Here is a 19,726-nt window from a genome sequence, read left to right as displayed (position 1 = left end):
GCAGGCTCTGAGAGCCCATCCAGGGATGTTGTCTGGTCCAGCTGCCTTGCGGGGGTAGATGACACTCTTGTCCATCCACACAGGTGTCTGTAACTGATGTGGTTGATAAGACCTTCAGTCAGGTGTAAGTTGACTTCCATTATGTCCTCAGGACTTAATGTGCTAATAAGAATGATCACAGGGAAAGTTGTCCAAACCTAACAGGAGGAGGGAGGTGTCAGTCAGGTTGTACACGTCCACACTGGTTTGAAACGAGGTCCAATGAAGCAACATTAAAACACATGCGGTGTCTTTAAAGTCCTGCAGTCTTGTGTTTTTGTGTTGTGTTTCAGGCTGCTGTTGTCTGGCTGTTAGTCACTGTCACTGTCTGACTTTTAACTTAAGCATCAAGAAGTAATTTTAACTCTCTTGGTTGATAATTTGACTACTTTTTTTAAATCTAATGTTTTGTTTCTCTCTTCTCTAACTTAGTAAAAAAAAGTTAGGAAGACTCCCACCTATAGTGGACAACAATCAGTCTCAGCGTCATACTGACAGCTCTCTTGAGTAAACAATATTCTTTTTGAAAATACTGATTCAGCTATATATTTGTGCTTTCCAAAGCAAGAAATAATTGGATGAATAAACATGAAGACCTTGAGATGTGCTTTGTGATCTCAGGAACAGCTCCCACTGATTTACAAAAATGTAAAATTGCTGATGTTGAAAACGTTCCTGTTGAATAAAAAGGTGCATTAAAAAAGTCTGTCTCTGTTTTGTGCCTGTCGCTTTATAGGATGATATTTTGCTGATATAAGAGATAAGTGACTTTTCGTCTGAGCAAAAACATCACACATTGTCTTTTTATTCATATAAACAGTTATAGTATTTTATTCTGTTCCCTTTCTCTAAGTCACTAAACCAAAGAGAATGGACGATAAAAGCTTATCTTGCTTACTTGTGTAACTTTATTGCACATTCAGTCTTGATGCAACACTTGACTCCAGCCAGCCTCATTCCTTCACTCTAGGTGTCACACTCTAAGTGCTCCCCAGAAAAACATAAAATAGGAAGAACAATTCTATCGTTCCATATAGGACAGAACTTCTAATGGTCACATCTTGTGAGGCCACAGAGCCGGGGAATGATAAGTAGTGCAGTGTAACTTTGTGTTACCGTGAGAACAGTGAAATGTCTGTCATGACAAAGTGAGATTAGATCAACATCTTACCACCCATGTGCGGAACTCGACATTGCAAAACACATTGAGAAATACAGAATGACTGGATAAGATTATTCCATCTCCATCCTTATAAAGAGACGGGCAACTCACGACTGCTCAGCAGAGACGTCCAGAGACGGTTTTTTTGGTTCTGACAAACAAGCTGTGGAAAGGTGAGCAGTCAATTTAATCCTGATGTTACTTTAATAAATGCAAAGTCTTTTAGATGAGATGTGATGAGCTTTGACACTGGTGAATGAAGGCAGTGAATGATTCTGGATGTGACCACTGTGATTTGTTCCTCAGGATGAAGGCTGTTATGATCTTTCTGGTGTTGACGCTGGTCGTCATCATGGCTGAACCCGGGGAGAGTCAGTCTTACGACGCAGTTCCCCCATACAGTGAGTCACAAGTGTTAACACATACTGAGTTGATGTTAACAGATTGACCTCTGATTTACACAAACAGCAGGCTACTTTACTTTGAGATCAACAAGTCACACTTTACTGTACTAACTTCTTACATACAACTTAATTTAGTTTTGTGTTTAGCTAAAATCTTTTATTTAGTCCTGTTTTCTCAGATCATAAACTGAAAACAAATTTAGGAGAGCGTCATTAATGTTCTAAATGCAAAGATTTTCATGTGATAATAATATACTAATGTTTATTTAACTAATTGTCATCTTTTTTTTCCCTTTAGTAACTGGGGGTATAAGGTAAGTTTTACTGACTATTTTCCGTTGATTTCAAAAAGACAAATAAAATAAAACAGAGAGACTTTGGGAAATTCCTCAAACCTATCAAACATAGTAAGCATCAGTATTAATCAGGGCCCATATTCACATATCTTAAGGCTAAAAGTAGCAGCTAACAGGTGAATTCAGGAGCAACTCCTAATAATAATTGAAACTTTAGGACTCCTAATTTTTGAAAATAAGAGTTATTCACAAAACATTTTAGGCCTAAAAGTAGCATCTAAGTCTGGGAGACCTTAGAAGTAGTCCAGAGGACTCCTAACTCGCTAAGACCTAGTCACAGCCAAATGTTTTGGAGATGCTAAATGACAGGGAATTATTAAACGATATTTGATGGACCGCAAAGGGATTGAAGTTGTGGTTGAGCCTGTGAGGGACACAATAACGTCCCCAATCAACCGAAACAATCCAATAACGCCGAAGTTAAAATGTTTGGCAAAGCTGCAGTATTTGGCTACAGGGAAAATGCAGCTCTTCGCACAGGACTAGTGTCACCTGGGGACCTCAAGTGATTCAGAAATTATCCCACCACGTCTGTGTTTCGTGCGGCGCATTCGCACAGGATAAGTGAAACCTGTGTCTTAACTCGAATTTACTTATTATCTACATCATCCCCCGGGTCGATCGCATCGGAGCCCTAGCTGGAGCAGCACAACAGTTAGATATGGATATTTTTAATATAATAACTGGTTCCTTACTGCATGCTGCCATACATGTAATCCATCTAATCAGACGACCTCCGCAATTATTACAAATTACTGGAGGTCCCCAGGTTATACTAGTCCTGTGTGAATAGGGCTCTTGCCAGTCGGAAAAAGCTGCATTCCATCAATACACAAATTGTCTCTGACGCATGTCCAACATACTGGACATTGTTGTGAAATGGCCCGGATCAACACACGATTCCCGAATTTTAATGGAGGCCAAATGCCGCTTTTATTGGCAATTCACGTTTTTCATCGCAGTCTTCTAATTTGTCATTTTTGTCCGGAGCGTTTTTGTTTGGGGGGGTGACTTAATTATCCTCATAAATACATTTCTTTATCTAATATCTTTTCATAGGCTTTGTCATGGGCTTGTAGGCAACTTCCTTATTTCACTTCATGCATTGCATAGCCTAAATGACTATTCAATAGGCTGCCCTGTCACTCAACAACCAATCACTGTTGTCACTGCCTCTGAGTGCGTCCTTATAAAATGACGTCATCCATAGCAACAGAGAGTTACTTCTAGTTTAGGAGTTCAGTGTTTTCGTAATTAAAAGTAGGTCTCAGTGGCTTTGTGAATTACTTTTATGAAACAACTCCTGTCTATCTATCTGCCTCGAAGGGCATTATCCTGCTTATACCATGATCACTTACCAAAGAAAAGAAATTCAGACCAATTATTTATATTTTCATGCGTTTTACAATCAAAACATAAACTTTTTCACAAGCCATAACTAAGTTTCCCTGGTAACGCCTGAGGGTTTGACTAATACCTGGAACAATCATTACTCTCCCGTAAGATTCTTATGCAAAGGAGACGTTGTTCACTCCTCCAGTAAATAGTAAGGCACTGAAGGGCTGACGGACTGCACTCAGTGTTGGAAATAAAATATTCAGATTTGATACGCCAGCTAGTGCATTGATTTAGAACAGTGAACAGACAATTTGACTTGAACTACTTAGTAGGTGTCCATATATATGGGGTTAATGGCATCCTGCAGCCAATCAGAATGGAGTATTCCCCGAGACCATGGTGTAATAGAAGGTGAAGAAGCAAGTTGACACATTTCAGAAACTGGAATCAGTGAATTTCTGTCATTTTTTAAATTCAAAAATTGTTGCAAACTATCACAATATTTGTCGATTGAGATTCTGTTGATCGACCTCTGTTGATAATTAAACTGATTCCTCTCTTCTGTTCCCCCTTCTCTAACTAGGTATCTCAGACCTGGAACATTCCAAGATGAAGTGGCCGAAGACAGACTGAGGCGATACTATGAAGACTGAGTCTGTTCTTGATTTTGAAGATATAGTTTGAGCTATATCTTTGTGCTTTGCAAAGCAACAAATAATTGGATGAGTAAACATGAAGCTCTTGAGATGTAGTGATTTTAGTCACAGCTCCAAGTGATGTTGAAAAAAGTAAAATTGCTTGATAGTGAAAACTATCCTGCTGAATAAAGCTGCATTCCAAAAGACCGTCTCTGTGTTGTGGTGTTATTTAAGTGAACATGCTCTTGTAATTTTACTGGCGATGATAATCAAGAACATTGTTTTTCATTAAGATAAGATCTAAATAATGAGTGTGTTGGTGTGATCAGTTTATTAAATGAACTCTCTTCCTATTTCTTTCTCTTTCTGAACGTACTTGTGTCTCTGGTAAAGCAGCACTTTGGAAATGATTCAACTCTGACATTTCCCTCATCAACATATGAATCATTTGGTCTGTAAAGCATCAGAGCAACAGTCAAAATAACAGTTTTATAAAAGCTGACATTTATTCCGTTGGCTGTTTCCAAAACAGACAAAGACATCTAAGGTATTCAAATGTAAAATAAGAAAAGAATTAGCTAATTGTTATATTTAAGAAAATTGAACCATCAAATGATGGAGGAGCTTCCGCAGTACAAATATATGTTTTATCTTAATATTTAAAGGTCCTGTTTGTAAGAAAAGTAGATTGTTGAATCTTAATTCAACTTGTCAAATACTGACACTTTGGGATGGAGGTCAACTTGACCTGTGATACCACCGTCAGTATTTTGATGAGCTGGAAATGAAACTCAAAAATCTACTTTTCTAATAAAATAAGACCTTTAAGTATTTTAGCACTGCATTAGATGATCCAACTGGTCACTTTATAATTGTGTGAGGATGTGGAATTTACGAAATATAAAACATCAAATTTCAATAACATGTCTCCTTTAAAATCATGATGATGTGACTTGAGTCTGGGTTTGTAACAGACACGTTTCCGTACGTCTGGACATCTAACAAAATTTTTAAAGCAGGACATCTTTGTACCTTGATTATATTATAAAATTTCAACAAGGGAGACAACAAAGCACCATTGTATTGTACTGTATCAAAAAATTACATCCTCTACAATCCGAATTTTGATTCAGTTTCGATTACTTGTGCAGCTCTAGTTGAAAACTATTTTTGGCTCAACTTAAATTTCAGCTTCTTGTCACCCGTGTGCAGAAGTTGGCATTGCAAAATATATTGAGAAATACAGAATGATACGATACATCTCACAGTGCTCACTTTGCTGCCTGTGACACCAGCTGAGTCAGACACAAACTGACAGTCTAATGGCGACTTCCACACTGACACATAGCGTGATCATAATTGGCACGAGCGGTATTTTCCCTGTGAGATAGCAGTCAAGCAATGCTACCTAAAGCATGCAACCAGCTTAACTCCTGGGGAATGATTACACTGATAGGCTGTCTCGAACTCTCTGTTAACAGGTTGTATTTGGAAGTGAGTCGTATGAACAGCATCAAAACCTGAGCCACCACTCACACGCTGGGTTGATGTATGCACATTTCACATGCAGCCAATTCCAAACTTCCAACTTACACACGTATAACTCAGGACTTTCACTCAGGAGACTGTGTGAACCTTATGTATGTAGGTTAACTTACATCACACATGTAATGTAGCTTCACATGTGCAAGGTATATATGTAACTAACATCCTGTATGTAACTTGGCATAAAGTGATTATAACGACATAACATTCAACTTACAAAATGTAAAGTCTCATGTTATGAACATGCATTACTTATGTTGTTGTTTTGGGAGTCATTGTCAAATGAACATTTCTGTCATTTGGGTATAAGGACATGGTTTTCAAAGCTCCAAATTAATGTTTGATGTTTCAGCTGGATTTACTAAGCAGTGGATCCAGAAACAGGCTCTGGCCGTTTTAATACTGAAGAATTAACAACATGTTGATGTTTCATGGATGTGGTCTGGTCTGCCGTCTGCTTCCGTATATACCAAGTTAGAGAAGGAGGAAATAGAGAGGAATCAGTCAAAATATCAACAGAGGTCCATCAACAGAATCTTAACTGACAAATACTAACAATAAAACAATTCAATAACTTTGCAATCATTTTTGAGTAAAAAAAAAAAAAGACAGAAATTCACTGATTCCAGCTTCAGAAATGTGTTGACTTGCCTCTTTGTCCTCTATTCTATAATCGTGAATTTAAATTGGTACTTGAAGACATCAACTTGGATCTAGTTAATACTAATGCTTGCTATGTTTGATTGGTTTTAGGCATTTCACAAAGTCTTTTTATCTTTTTTATGCATTTGTTTGAAATCAAAAGAAAACTTACTGCATATGGGCATGACAAATGGTGGAGACATATTCTCCCCAGGTTCAGCCATGATGACGACCAGCGTCAACAGCAGAAAGATCATAACAGCCTTCATCCTGAGGAACAAATCACAGTGGTCACATCCAGAATCATTCACTGCCTTCATTCACCAGTGTCAAAGCTCATCATATCTTATCTAAAAGACTTTGCATTCATTAAAGTAACATCAGGTTTAAATTGACTTCTCACTTTTCCACAGCTTGTTTGTCAGAACCAAAAAAAAAATTGTTGTCACAGACAGCAAAGTGAGCACTGTGAGATCTAGAGGTGATGTGGACGTCTCTGCTGAGCAGTCGTGAGTTACCCGTCTCTTTATAAGGATGGAGATGGAATAATCTTATCCAGTCATTCTGTATTTCTCAATGTGTTTTGCAATGTCGAGTTCTGAACATGGATGATAAAATGTTGATCTAATCTCACTTTGTAATGACAGAACATTTCACTGTTCTCACAGTGACTCAAAGTTACACAGCACTACTTAGATTCCCTGTCTCTGTGGCCTCACAAAATGTGACCATTAGAAGTTGATGTTTTTACCTCTGACTTCTGAAATGCCATGTTCATGCTTCAGTTGCTGATGAAACTGATAAATCACTTCCTTAGTTAGGAAACATCAAGAATTGTGATGAAATTGTCATTACATTGTTCGTTCTGAGCACATCAGTTAGAGACACCTGTGTGGATGGATGAGTGCGTAATCTTTCAAGTGTCATCATAAAGTTCTGAGGAACATCAACAACCGCAAGGCAGCTGGACCAGACAACATCCCTGGATGGGCTCTCAGAGCCTGCGCCAACCAGCTGGCTGATGTTCTCACCTCCATCTCCAACCTTTCCCTCAGCCACTGCATCGTTCCCTCCTGCTTTAAGACCACAATCATCATCCCCCTTCCCAAGAAGACCCCACCTATCCCTTGACCCCCCGCAATACACCTACCAGCCCAACAGGTCCACCTCAGACGCTATCATTGATTTCAAAATAATTGTTGACGTGTTCTTCAATAAACTTGATAAATTCTGCATCTTGCAGCAGCTCAATGGGAAATCTCCATTTCTTAGAGTTGTAAACAAATGTTTTCATTTACAAATGTATTGATAAAGCTGCATGATCACTTATGACCATACTATCATACCAGCATTCTTTAATTTTTTATAGGGTTAGGGTTAGGGGTCCAAAGGAAACCAAAAAGTAGTCAATTCACAAGTGGGTGCCATGGGTACTTGAGTAACAGGAGTATTCAACACTATCTGGGTGCAATTCCCTCCATATTTTGACCAGGTTCAAATCTTTACAAAACTCAGGCAATATTTTCCTTGTCTGTACACAGGTATAGTCGAGGTCAGTTGAGCGATCTTTTGTGGGCACCAAAGTGCAATTAAAATCACCATACCTTGCAGAGTAGACAGAGTAAGGAAGAGATTCTGAAAAAAACATGGATTGTCATCATTTGGACCACAGATGCAAACAAGGTTCAGCTTATGCATGGATATGTTACCCTGAACAAAGATATATCTTCTTTATTGATTGCAAATGACATTGAGTCTGTTCTAAAGCTGAGTGTATTGTTATTGTGTGGTCTTTTTTGAGGTTGCTAAAACTACATAAGCCAGCAGTCACAAAACTTGATCCCTCAAGGGTGGGGGGTCTGACTCGGTGTCACGGTGTGTTAGTCCATGGATTAAACTTAAGCCAGAATATCCCTTTAATATAAACATTTACCTCTGCTGGTTAATTCAGTACAGTCAGGTGTGTTTTGTTGATCTCGGACTAAAGTAGCCTGCAGTTTGAGTAAATCAGATCAATCTGTTAACAGCAACACAGTGTTCATGAACAGTTGTGACTTACTTGTCCTTGGGTGTAATATTGGGCCTCCAGGATTTCTGGGCAGGCAAAAAATACCAACAATAATGCAATGTAATGACAATTTCAACACAATTCTTGATGTTTCCTAACTAAGGAAGTGATTTATCAGTTTCATCAGCAACTGAAGCATGAACATGGCATTTCAGAAGTCAGAGGTAAAAACATCAACTTCTAATGGTCACATTTTGTGAGGCCACAGAGACAGGGAATCTAAGTAGTGCTGTGTAACTTTGAGTCACTGTGAGAACAGTGAAATGTCCTGTCATTACAAAGTGAGATTAGATCAACATTTTATCATCCATGTTCAGAACTCGACATTGCAAAACACATTGAGAAATACAGAATGACTGGATAAGATTATTCCATCTCCATCCTTATAAAGAGACTTCCTCTTTGTAGAATTAAAAAAAAATATACACTACATAAGTTTATTGTTACTTCTTGTGACATAACAGTTCATTCTGAAATTAAATATAAACTAGAGGCCATCTTGTGATGACAGGCCTGTAAACTTGATCACATTCTGACCCATGACTACTCAGTAGTGATTTGGCTGGCTACTGCTACATCCTTTTCAAGCACATTCAAAGACAAACAGTAGCACACAGTAACTTTTCCCACGACAGCCACATATCACACAGTTAGACAGGGGCCGTCACAGCACTCGTGGCTTGAACCACATTCATCTTTGAACTCGACCTTCATTTTGTTCTCATCTGCACACCTGAGAAGTTTCATGACTGCATCTAACACAGTTGTGATGCTGTTGTGTTGGCAAATTCTGCCCACAGACACACAGACAGACAGATTGAAAATAAATCAGCTGTACTTGAGCAGATGGGGATGACTGGAACTGGGTAACACTGACCAGAAGCATAATATGTGAAACTATTAATCACCAACAATGACTTTTGATATTTTCTATTTCTTAGATTCCACAACCTCACACTCTCTTATAAAGTGGCCTGTTGTGTCATCTAATGTAATGGTAGCACTGCAGCAACAGCTAAAATATTAAAAAGTCTTATTTTTTTTTCTCTCAATCTCAACCTGTCAAATACTGATGCTGGGATCGTAGGTTGGGTTGATGTCCATCCCAAAGTGTCAGTATTTGACACGTAAGGATTGAGGATAGACAATCTACTTTTCATAAAATTGGATTTTTAAAGACAATGATAAAAATAAATTCTTCCTGCTAATGTTCCTCTCAACATTTGATGGTTCCAGTTTCTCACTTGTGGGTATTAGATTTTTAGCTCATTTTATGAAAATAGTACCTTGAATGTCTTTGTCTCTTCTGGAAACAGCCAACAGAACGAATGTCATTTACATAATGATCATCTTGGCTCTAATAAATTTGTTATTCTGACTGTTGTTCTGATGCTTTAGAGACCAAATGATTCATCTGTTGATGGAGGAAATGTCAGAATTGAATCATTTCCAAAGTGCTGCTTTACCAGAGACACAAGTACATTCACAAAGAGAAAGAAATAGAATAGAATAAAATTACTATTCTATTCTATTTCTTTAGGAAAAAGGAAGAGAGTTCATTTAATAAACTGATCACACCAACACACTCATTATTTAGATCTACTTAATACAAACATTCACCTCTGACTTAATGAAAACAATGTTCTTAATCATCATCACCAATAAAATTACAGACACATGTGAACTTAAATAACACCACAACACAGAGACGGTCTTTTGGAATGCAGCTTTATTCAGCAGGATAGTTTTCACTATCAAGCAGTTTTACTTGTTTTTAACATCAATTGGAGCTGTGACTAAAATCACTACATCTCAAGAGCTTCATGTTTACTCATCCAATTATTTGTTACTTTGCAAAGCACAAAGATATAGCTCAAACTATATCTTCAAAATCAAGAACAGAATCAGTCTTCATAGTATCGCCTCAGTTTATTGGTGTTCCGTTCACCCGATACTTTTCCCCTGCTCACGCTGCATCCTACCCTATACAAGTAAGAGAAGAGGGGAATAGAAAGAAAACAGTTAAATTATCAACAGAATCTTAATTAACAAACATTTAAATAAGAAATTCACTGATGTCAGCTTTTGAAATGTGTCAACTTGCTTCTTTACCCTCTATTATATCATCGTGAATTTAAATTGGTTGCACAAAATAAGGGACTTAAAGACATCATCTTAGGATCTGGTTAATACTGATGCTTGCAATGTTTAATAGGTTTGAGGAATTTTACAAAGTCTTTTTATTCATTTTATTCATCTGTTTGAAATCAACAACAAATATTCAGTAATACTTACGGTGGACCTGGAGGTCGTAAGGGGACAAAGAAGATGAAAATGAGTTAAATAAACATCAATATATTATCATCACATTTTAATATCTTTGCATGTAGAACATTAATGATGTGCTCTGTACTTAGTTTTAGGTTTATTATCTGAGATACCTTAAAATTTTAGCTGAATACAGAATTAACTGAAGTAGTTAGTAAGTTAGTACAGTCAAGTGTGGTTTGTTGATCTCAGAGTAAAGTAGCCTGCTGTTTGTGTAAATCAGAGGTCAATCTGTTAACATCAACTCAGTATGCATGAACATTTGTGACTTACGGCACCAGGGCGGCATAATTTCAACTCCAGGACTGCTCTCCCCGGGTTCAGCCATTATGACGACGAGCGTCAACAGCAGAAAGATCATAACAGCCTTCATCCTGAGGAACAAATCACAGTGGTCACATCCAGAATCATTCACTGCCTTCATTCACCAGTGTCAAAGCTCATCACATCTCATTTAAAAGACTTTATTAAAGTAGCGTCAGGACTGAATTGACTTCTCACCTTTCTGCAGCTTGTTTGTCAGAACCAAAACAAAACTGGTGTCACAGACAGCAAAGTGAGCACTGTGAGATCTAGAGGTGATGTGGACGTCTCTGCTGAGCAGTCGTGAGTTGCCCGTCTCTTTATAAGGATGGAGATGGAATAATCTTATCCGGTCATTCTGTATTTCTCAATGTGTTTTGCAATGCCAAGTTCTGAACATGGATGATAAGATGTTGATATAATCTCACTATGTAATGACGGGACATTTCACTGTTCTTTGTGGTAACACAAAGTTACACAGCACTATTTATCATTCCCCATCTCTGTGGCATCACAAAATGTGACCATTACAAGTTCTGTCCTATAACTGTTTATATGAATAAAAAGACAATGTGTGATGCTTTTGCTCAGACGAGAGGTAATTGATCTGTTATATCATGCAAAACATCATATAAAACAACAGGCACAAAACAGAGACAGACTTTTTTTAATGCACCTTTTTGCTCAGCAGGAATTATCTCAACATCAAGCAATTTTATATTATAAATCAATGGGAGCTGTTCCTGAGATCACAACGCACATCTGTTATGCTCAATCTGGGATGGGCAACTGGCAGCCCTTCACCCTCACTCACTGTGGCCCTCGAGTTAATTTCCAATTATCAATAATTCACAGTGTTGTCGGAAGGAACATTATGTAAACAATTTCTATCTTGATGAGAGCGCACTGCAATAACGCGCTCCGACTTGGACTGGCCTTCCACCTGGACGCCGCATACCTTGACCAGGTGCAGAGGCCAGAGTTTACCCTACCACACGGTTCTCCTGTTTCCCCTTTCACGGACTCCTTGGCGCGTGTGATTACTCCTTCGAGCATGCGTTTATCCGCAGAAGGAGCGGCACCGAGTACGCTGCATAAATGAAGGCCACCGGCGGCTCAGAAAGCATCTGCAGCAGGAGCTGGAAGACAAATGACTCAGCAAGGTGGAGACACTGCAGGTGGCTAACAAACACCCGCGGAGCCTGCTGGACTTGAACGCGTCCGGGATAGAGGTGTCACTCAGAGACACTGCGCCGCTGCAGCAGAGGACAGACAGCAGCAAAGATGGAGAATACTGGCTCAACATGGCACAGCCATAGAAATGTGCCACAAAGTCAACCCAGTGGGATCAGACGCTAAACTCAGCTGTTTGTTAACGCAGTGCTAACTTGAACTAGTGCGCAGGCGAAGTTGAGCACACACAGCAAGCCAGCAAGAGTCTGTGAGAGCGCAGAGGTTATTATTGCACCTTAAAATACATCAAAGCAAACATGCAAATACATCTGAGCTTAGAATATATTTCTTCTTCCGCAAATGAAATGATGTTTTACCTAGGGAAAAATCTTCAAAATATCATTTGTGTGCTCGCAAAATATATTTTTCTGTGCTCAAAATCTCCCATTGCTCTTACACGAATGTGGCACAAATGTCGCGCCATGAATATGAAACAAGTCACGGAATGGGAGGGCAGAAAGTAGAAATGCACATCAAACATGAATATTTGCTTTTTTGCTATTACTGTTGCAATTGGTGCCTGTGTTGTTTTTAAGTGTTTAAGTTTTGGAAGTGTGTGATTACAATCTGGCCCTCAGCTAGTGAGGATAACATTTCTGTGGGCCTCTCTATCATTAAAGTTGCCCAACCCTGATGTAGATAAAACATGCATGATTTAAAACCTCCCTGCAGCTATCGCTATCACCCTCCGACTGCCCCATCCATCTTCCGCATCTAACTGCCCCCCCAAAAAAAACACATCAAATTTGCTGAATTTAAAGCCACCGTAATGATTTAATGGCAACTTCCGAGAGCATTTCATTGGGAACAATGTTCAGGCCAGCTAGATCCTACCTCACATCACTAGTTTCTGGCATTCACACCTCCGTAGAGAAGTGCACCTCACCCCTGCTTAGTGATCCCTCATCTCATTTATAAATCAGAGTCAATATTCTCGGTCATAAAGGGACGCTGTATGCAGTTTCCAAGCTTGCCTCCTCTCTGACAGTCATTTTCCTCTCACCTACAGTGCCTCCCGTGTTCTCTCTCCTTGGAAGCACTACTTTGATGACGGATAGTGTTTTCCGTGTGTTAAACAGTTCAAAGCCAGGGCGGCGGGGGCGATCAAAGCCAGTTTGTGGCCACATGAGTCCCACTCCCACTCTCTCTGCTCGGCCTCGTAAACCTGAGAGGAAGATGTTTTAGAGAAGATGACAGAAGCGTAAGACCTTTCTTCCTCCTTGTTTTTCAGTGGCTCTGGCCTGATCCAATGTTGATGAGACAATGGTGATGACACCTACTCGCCCCGCTGCTGTCTTTTGATAGTAAAGTCAGGGCTTTCCTGAGGAATCTGCCCAGGCGGGGCTCTCTATCCTCCTCTTTGAACATGCAGCAGGTTCCCATTAGGAAGACCTGGGGCGGGGAGGGGACGACTGGGGAGGGATGAGCCCTTAACGTTATGAGGCCAGTGCCCCGTCCTATTGTTTAAAGATGAAGACAAAGCGGAGCAGGGGTATAATTTAGGGGATGCAGAGACAGAACAGATGCATGGAAATCCTCAAGCCTAAAGATGTTTGAACCTTGACATGTGGAGGAAAGGGAACTGTGGAAAGAATGTGTTACTCCAAGAGAGACACAGGTAGGGCCTCTGCCCAGTAGCTAATACAGTTGAAGAGGCTCTCATCAGTCTACATTTCATTCTTTAAACCACCAAAGTTCAAGCAGTCACAGTATCTTTATCTTTAGAAATGTGAAAGATAGACTTAAAGCCATCTTAAACAAGTGACGGTGACTCATTTCTATTCCATTTTTCAAGCTCTGTGGCTATCAATTTAGAGATCTACACATTCCATCTATCCATCTGTGTTTTACTATTCAAACCTTCTATGGATAGCTCAACACTTTAGGGAAGACACACTTAAGACTTAGATGAGAAAGATTGATACCGCTATAATGTCTGCACAGTAAATGTGAGGCTTCTACTAGCAGCTGGTTTGCTTAGCTTGTTCTCATCTAACTTCCATTAAAAAGGCAAAGCCCATTGTTCTTGATGTCTAAGCATTTCCTCAGAGGAGCAATGTGTGAGGTTTGGCCAAAATCTTAGTTCAGAACATTCATAAAATGAACTTATATTATCAACAGAGTGTGGAGAAACAACAGTGTTGATCATTACTGTGTGTCAAAGACGTCTGTGTATTTTGTTGATGTTTACTGAAGTTGGCATGCTAAGGATTGGCAAGGTAGCCGGGACCCACTCTGCCTTATAATACCACTTTGTGCCGGCAAGAGGTGATAGTCTGATAGCCCTGGTTGTTTCAGCCGGGAGATATATGCCAAAGTCAAAGTCTTGGTGTGAGCTGCTGTATGAGCTTTTGTCAAAAAGACATCTTTGTCGGTCTTGGAAGCTTTGTTCAGTCCCAGTCATATTTACTGTCATGTCAGGTGGCTAAATCCAGGTGACCAGGCCCCGTCACCTATAGTGAAACCACTTGTGGTCCGAGGTCTTGGTCAAGACAAGCTCTAGGGCTTCACATCTAACTGAGCCATGAGTTAATTAATGAATTAAGGGTATCTAACTACAGCCAAAGAAATCTATAGCTATCTCCTTGTTTTTGGAGCTACATTTGAATTCTTTAACAAAATTACACCTATAATGCTGTTCTAATTGTTTTTTTGTTAGTTAGTTAGTTTGTTTGTTTGTTTGTTTACACTCTAAGGCAGTAGTACAAACTGTAAACATGACACTAGTCAGGTTTCCATCCAGATGTACTTAACTGTGACGAAATCGGCTGCAGAAAATGGATCAAGGATCAATCAAGGATTTTTCCACCCACTACTGTTATGCGATTGGAAGGAATCAGTGCATTGAGATGGGCTGTAGGCAGCACCAGTTCTCCATTCGGAAAACCATTATTCCATTGCAGTAGAGGAAACTCTCGACAAAATAATGTAATTGGAAAAGTGCAAGTTGAACATCAAAATGTGAGGAACAGTGGAGAAACCACACATTTATGTTTGTTTTATGTATCAGTGTAAGGAAAGTAAGATCAAGAAAGAAAAAAGACCCTTCATTAACACAAGACTTGATATGGTGAACATTCCAGCGAACAGCTTCCTACTTCATCTACATCTATAGACCCAAAAAAACATTAACATTGATTTGGAGTAATGTGACAAATATTAAATCTACTTTTTGCTCTACCTCGGTCTCCACCAGCTCCTGATCCAGCTATCTCCACAAATAGTGTGGAGTGGGTTTTTAAAGCTTTCTTAATGAAAAAAAGCTGCCTGCTGTCTGGAAATAAGGTGAATGAGACAATAATGCAAATGTAAATGTATGGAACCAAATAAGTCAGGGGCTAAAAAGCCATCTGTATGTGGTCACTACAAGTATAACCTCTGTAAGACTTTGACATATTAGACTTACAGCCAATTATTCAACCACCAATGACCATTAGTCTATCGTTGCACGCCACTTAAGGGGATCTTGTCATTTTACTGTGAGTTTCCATGGGCTAATTGACCAAGCATCCACATAGTTGTGCATTTCTTCAAAAAGCATTTATTTTTGCTGCTCTAAACTCCCTCACAAATGTGCTCAGCATTCACGTGTCACCTTTGACCCTGCAGATGAGATAGAAATGACAGAAAGTCTGTTGGCAAAAGCATCTTCCATTGACACTATCCCTCTAGGACGGCAGAGGAATGTTCTCCCATAAAAGAAAAACAAAAAAAGCCTTCAGGACAACCGAAGTCTCCTCACACAAAAACACTTCTGAGAGAGAAAACAACTGGTGTAATAAGGCCTTGCTTTGTCAGAGTGGCTGCATATGATACAGGTTATCCTCCCGCTCCTCCCGCTGCAGTAATTACCATCAATAAGAAATTGATGAATGGACTCCAGATGTTGAATTAAACATTCCCAGCCTCCCTTCTGTGTTTGACTCTCATGGAGAATTTGTTATTTTGCAACCACTCGGCTTCTCTGTCTCATCTCCGCATGGACACTGGTGCTCCCGCTTAGTGATAACAGAGGATCAGATGATGCTGCATGAACTGGACTGACAACACAAGAAAGTTACTGAAATGACATACTGTGGTGACATCACAGTTTCCTTTTCACAGTCTCAGTTAGCACCTTCTCAGCCTCACTCATATTTATTGTCATGGTGAGTCATTTTTCCATCCTTGTGAGAATATGTGTCTGCTGAACAATCTTTCTTCAACACCATCACACTGTCAGTTGCAATTTATGAAGCTGTCACAACAACAAGCACACTGAAACAGTCGCTGTGTTGTATCTTTCGGCTAGATATCCTGATGTCACAATTTGTAAAAAAGTTAGTTTCGGACGGTTCATGGGGTCAGTAGATAAATCCGAGCGGTTCTGGGATGATCACTAACGCAACAAATAAGAAAAATACCTGTTTTTACGGGAGATAAAGAATAGTTGAGCCTCTTTAGGCCTCAAAAGCAATTTCCACGTGACGATTTTGTAAAGCAGGAGGTCTCACATCCGACCAATAGACTAAAATCAAAATATATTCACAGGCATTGACATTCACACTTGCCCACTTTCCCAGGGCAAGTTTGTGCATATGGGATGCCTCATGTACTTGTCCTATCAGGCAGATAAAAGAAAATGAATGTGATGCCTAACGTAACATTATCTGACAATAAACTGCAGTTGAGCTTTTCCAGGATAGCTGCATGCACAAGTCTGTCTCACCACCAACTGCTGAGCTGGACTGACGAGAATGATCAGACATGCTGGACACTAGAAAAAAACTCTGAGGTCGATGATTCTATGTGTGCGGCATAACTCACCGATGCTAATTATCTCTGGAATACTGCATACGTGAGTCACTTACTTCTTTGCTCAGAAATTAAGAGTCGTGCCGGGGCTCCATTTCCAAATCTATCCCTTTCCAAATCATTGTAATCAAACTTTGTTGACACATGTGTAGAAATTGCTGTGAAATTCACCTTCCACTACCCCTCCAACTCAACCCAATTCTAGTGACCATTCTGAGGCAACGTTTTAAGTTAGAATTGTCCTAACCATGTAGTTGTTAATCCATCTCCTAACTGTATGTTTCTAATAACTAATAAGTTATTTTAAAAAAAAGTTAATTACATATTTATTATCTAATAGACCTACATTGTATATTTGCCCCCATTCAATTTACTATCATATCACATGGGAAGAAGGGCAGCAAATCCTTAAACATGAGAGTAGCAAAGAAATGCAAAAGGCCCTCTCGATGTTCAGTTTACTACAATTTAAAATTGATTAAGAAATAGTTTTAAACCACCATCTCCCACTGTTAAAGAAAGTAAGGAGGAAACTCCTGGATCTGTCCTTTTTATCCAAATTTGCCTACTCCTGCGGACAAACCAACCATCCAACAGATTAGTGACAACACTGACGGAGGTAAAGCTAAATCCTACACACTGGAAGCCCTGACTAACATCACTGCCCTAAACTTACATTTACAGTCGGCCATGAATGAAATTTGGCTCTTGACGGGCAGCGCTTGATGTAGGTTCTCTGCTGACTCATTCATCTTATAGCAGGATTTACCCAGACAGTATATGTACACTTTAATCACTCCAAAGCACCTGAGCAAAATCTACTAACTGTGAAATGTGGCATGTTTGTATTTTAGCATCCTGTCGATAAGGACAGAGCGATCGTTGTGAGATGTGAAGAGACGCTTTGCAATCCTGACTGGAAATAGATGTTTACTTAAAACAGTTGCCGAAGGTTAGCAAAATACTTTCCATGAGCTGCAGAGAGAGGGGCCTGTGCGTCGGACTGGGCACTGGATTTACCTGCCCGACATTCGGCCTCCGGAGGACAGACTTGATAGTGTGTGACTGAGGTTACTGCTGAATAACATCTTACAGACATCTCCCTCTGGTCTGAGATGCTATTAAATAACGAGGCATTCATATAAGTACCTGTGTATATTAATTAACTCCAGGCAACAAGTAAAATTTGCCTTTTAATTTTAAATGACTTCAATTAACTGAAAAAAAAAAGAACATCCAGAAATAGTTGTGTGTGCAGGGGCTACCTGCCAGCCATCAAACATACAGTTCATGTTATTAATTCTATTTTGTGGAGAGACATTCTTCTTTAACATGGTATGAACTTAGCATGAAGAAGTAGCCCTGCAGCAATGAGTATTAATTTACAACAGTAATCTGAAAGTAATGAATGTCTTCCAGCAGATCAGAATTAAGGACTGGCCATAGTCTTCCATGCACCCCAGGGGAACGATGACTCCGTGCCAGCTCAGTATGATACAGTGCATACATTGTTTTTAGTACAAAGATGTCACTCTTTGTTTAATCCCAGTCACCTGCTGTCATTCAGCAGAGTGTAAGAGTATCAGGGAGACAGACCTTACCATGTCACTCCAGAAATGTAGAGAGAACCTTCCAACAAATGGGTAAAGGGGGAGGTTTTCGGGTTTGTTCTCTATCTCAGTTACAGGCAGCTGAACTGTCACTTTTTGGGAAAACGGGCAAAAGAAAACTCGAAGCAAGCGAAGCGTGCTTTCACCACATCTGATGAACTGTGGCGATCGGATAAATTAGGACACGAGTGAAAAAACAACATAGAGTCTTTGTGTTGTTCCTGGCATTCATTTTTATTTTGGCGTTAGACCTTAATCATGATGACACAGGTTTCCACAAGTCTCGTTTCGTCTATTTCGTAGTTTTGTCTCGACAGTCCCTCTCGTATCCTCTCTCTCAAGATCATTACTTCACATGCATCAATCCTAATATTGCTAACAGGAACAAGTGCACAAGTGTTCCAGGCATTGAAAGCTATAGCTAAAGGAGTAAATTTAAGGTTCATCCAGTTAAAAACAATCAGAGGTGCCTTCAGGAGACAACTACTGGTTGCAAAAAGGAGTTAGATCATGTTTAATCTTATGAGCAAATGACTCTACTTCTCACTTGATTACCTCAGTAAACTGTGGTCTCAATCACTTCTCCTATACAGAAAGATGTTCAATTTGTAAATTATGGTCTCATTTTGAGTGAAATTGACAATAAAGCAGGACATGAATTAAGGTGTGGCTACCTTGTGATTGAAAAGTTGCTACGAACCAATCATAACGTCCCTGGTGTCACCATCTCATCTAAATATGGTCACGTCTGGCTCCAAGAGAGCAGATCTTGTGCCCACTGGAGGCTTTGACACGACAGTCCACAAACCAATGTCACTGTGGGTTTATACTTGGTCAAAACACAGGTTAAAGTTGCAGAGCTCCTGAAATGGTTTCTGGTCCCTTTGACAAGTTCCTGTGGTCGAAATTGTGGATTGTGATTGTTGGAATTTGTGGTTTCTTTTGCTCAGTTACAGGCTGTCACCTCAGGCAAAGAAGAAGTCAGAGTAGCAGTGAGTGTGATGGTTGAGCTGGGAGTCGGCACGAGATGAATATAAACCAGTGGAACAAAAAAGAAAGACGATAAAGACAGAGAGTGGGAGTCAAGAAAGATTTTTTTTTATTCCGTGGGAGAGCTGTCATCTTGGCCCTTAGCTAAGTAAAATATATTTGACTTTACATAAAGTATCTCTACAGCTGACCAATCTTTCACACTCGTGCTGTGATACATCAGGCTGTGTCCCTGTCCAGGTACAGTGAGTGTGCAGTTCCTCTGTTGCATCTCAC

The 19,726-nt window shown here is 39.7% G+C and overlaps 2 long non-coding RNA genes across 2 annotated transcripts; one reads left to right on the top strand and one right to left on the bottom strand.

Moving 5' to 3' along the window:
• The first annotated feature begins 1,221 nt into the window (after positions 1-1,221).
• Positions 1,222-4,144, top strand: LOC119012608. Its single transcript, XR_005072532.1, has 4 exons — positions 1,222-1,374; positions 1,508-1,602; positions 1,904-1,919; positions 3,883-4,144. It is a non-coding gene; the product is annotated as an uncharacterized LOC119012608 (long non-coding RNA).
• Positions 4,145-9,903: 5,759 nt separating this feature from the next.
• On the bottom strand, positions 9,904-11,129 carry LOC119012699. Its single transcript, XR_005072571.1, has 4 exons — positions 11,022-11,129; positions 10,794-10,894; positions 10,488-10,494; positions 9,904-10,175 (listed from the first exon to the last, which is right to left on the bottom strand). It is a non-coding gene; the product is annotated as an uncharacterized LOC119012699 (long non-coding RNA).
• Positions 11,130-19,726: the final 8,597 nt, after the last annotated feature.

Source organism: Acanthopagrus latus, chromosome 22 (genome assembly GCF_904848185.1).
Source record: "Acanthopagrus latus isolate v.2019 chromosome 22, fAcaLat1.1, whole genome shotgun sequence".
Lineage (NCBI taxonomy): Eukaryota > Metazoa > Chordata > Actinopteri > Spariformes > Sparidae > Acanthopagrus > Acanthopagrus latus.
Note: the sequence above shows the minus strand (reverse complement) of the source record. Positions and strands in the feature narration are given on the sequence as shown.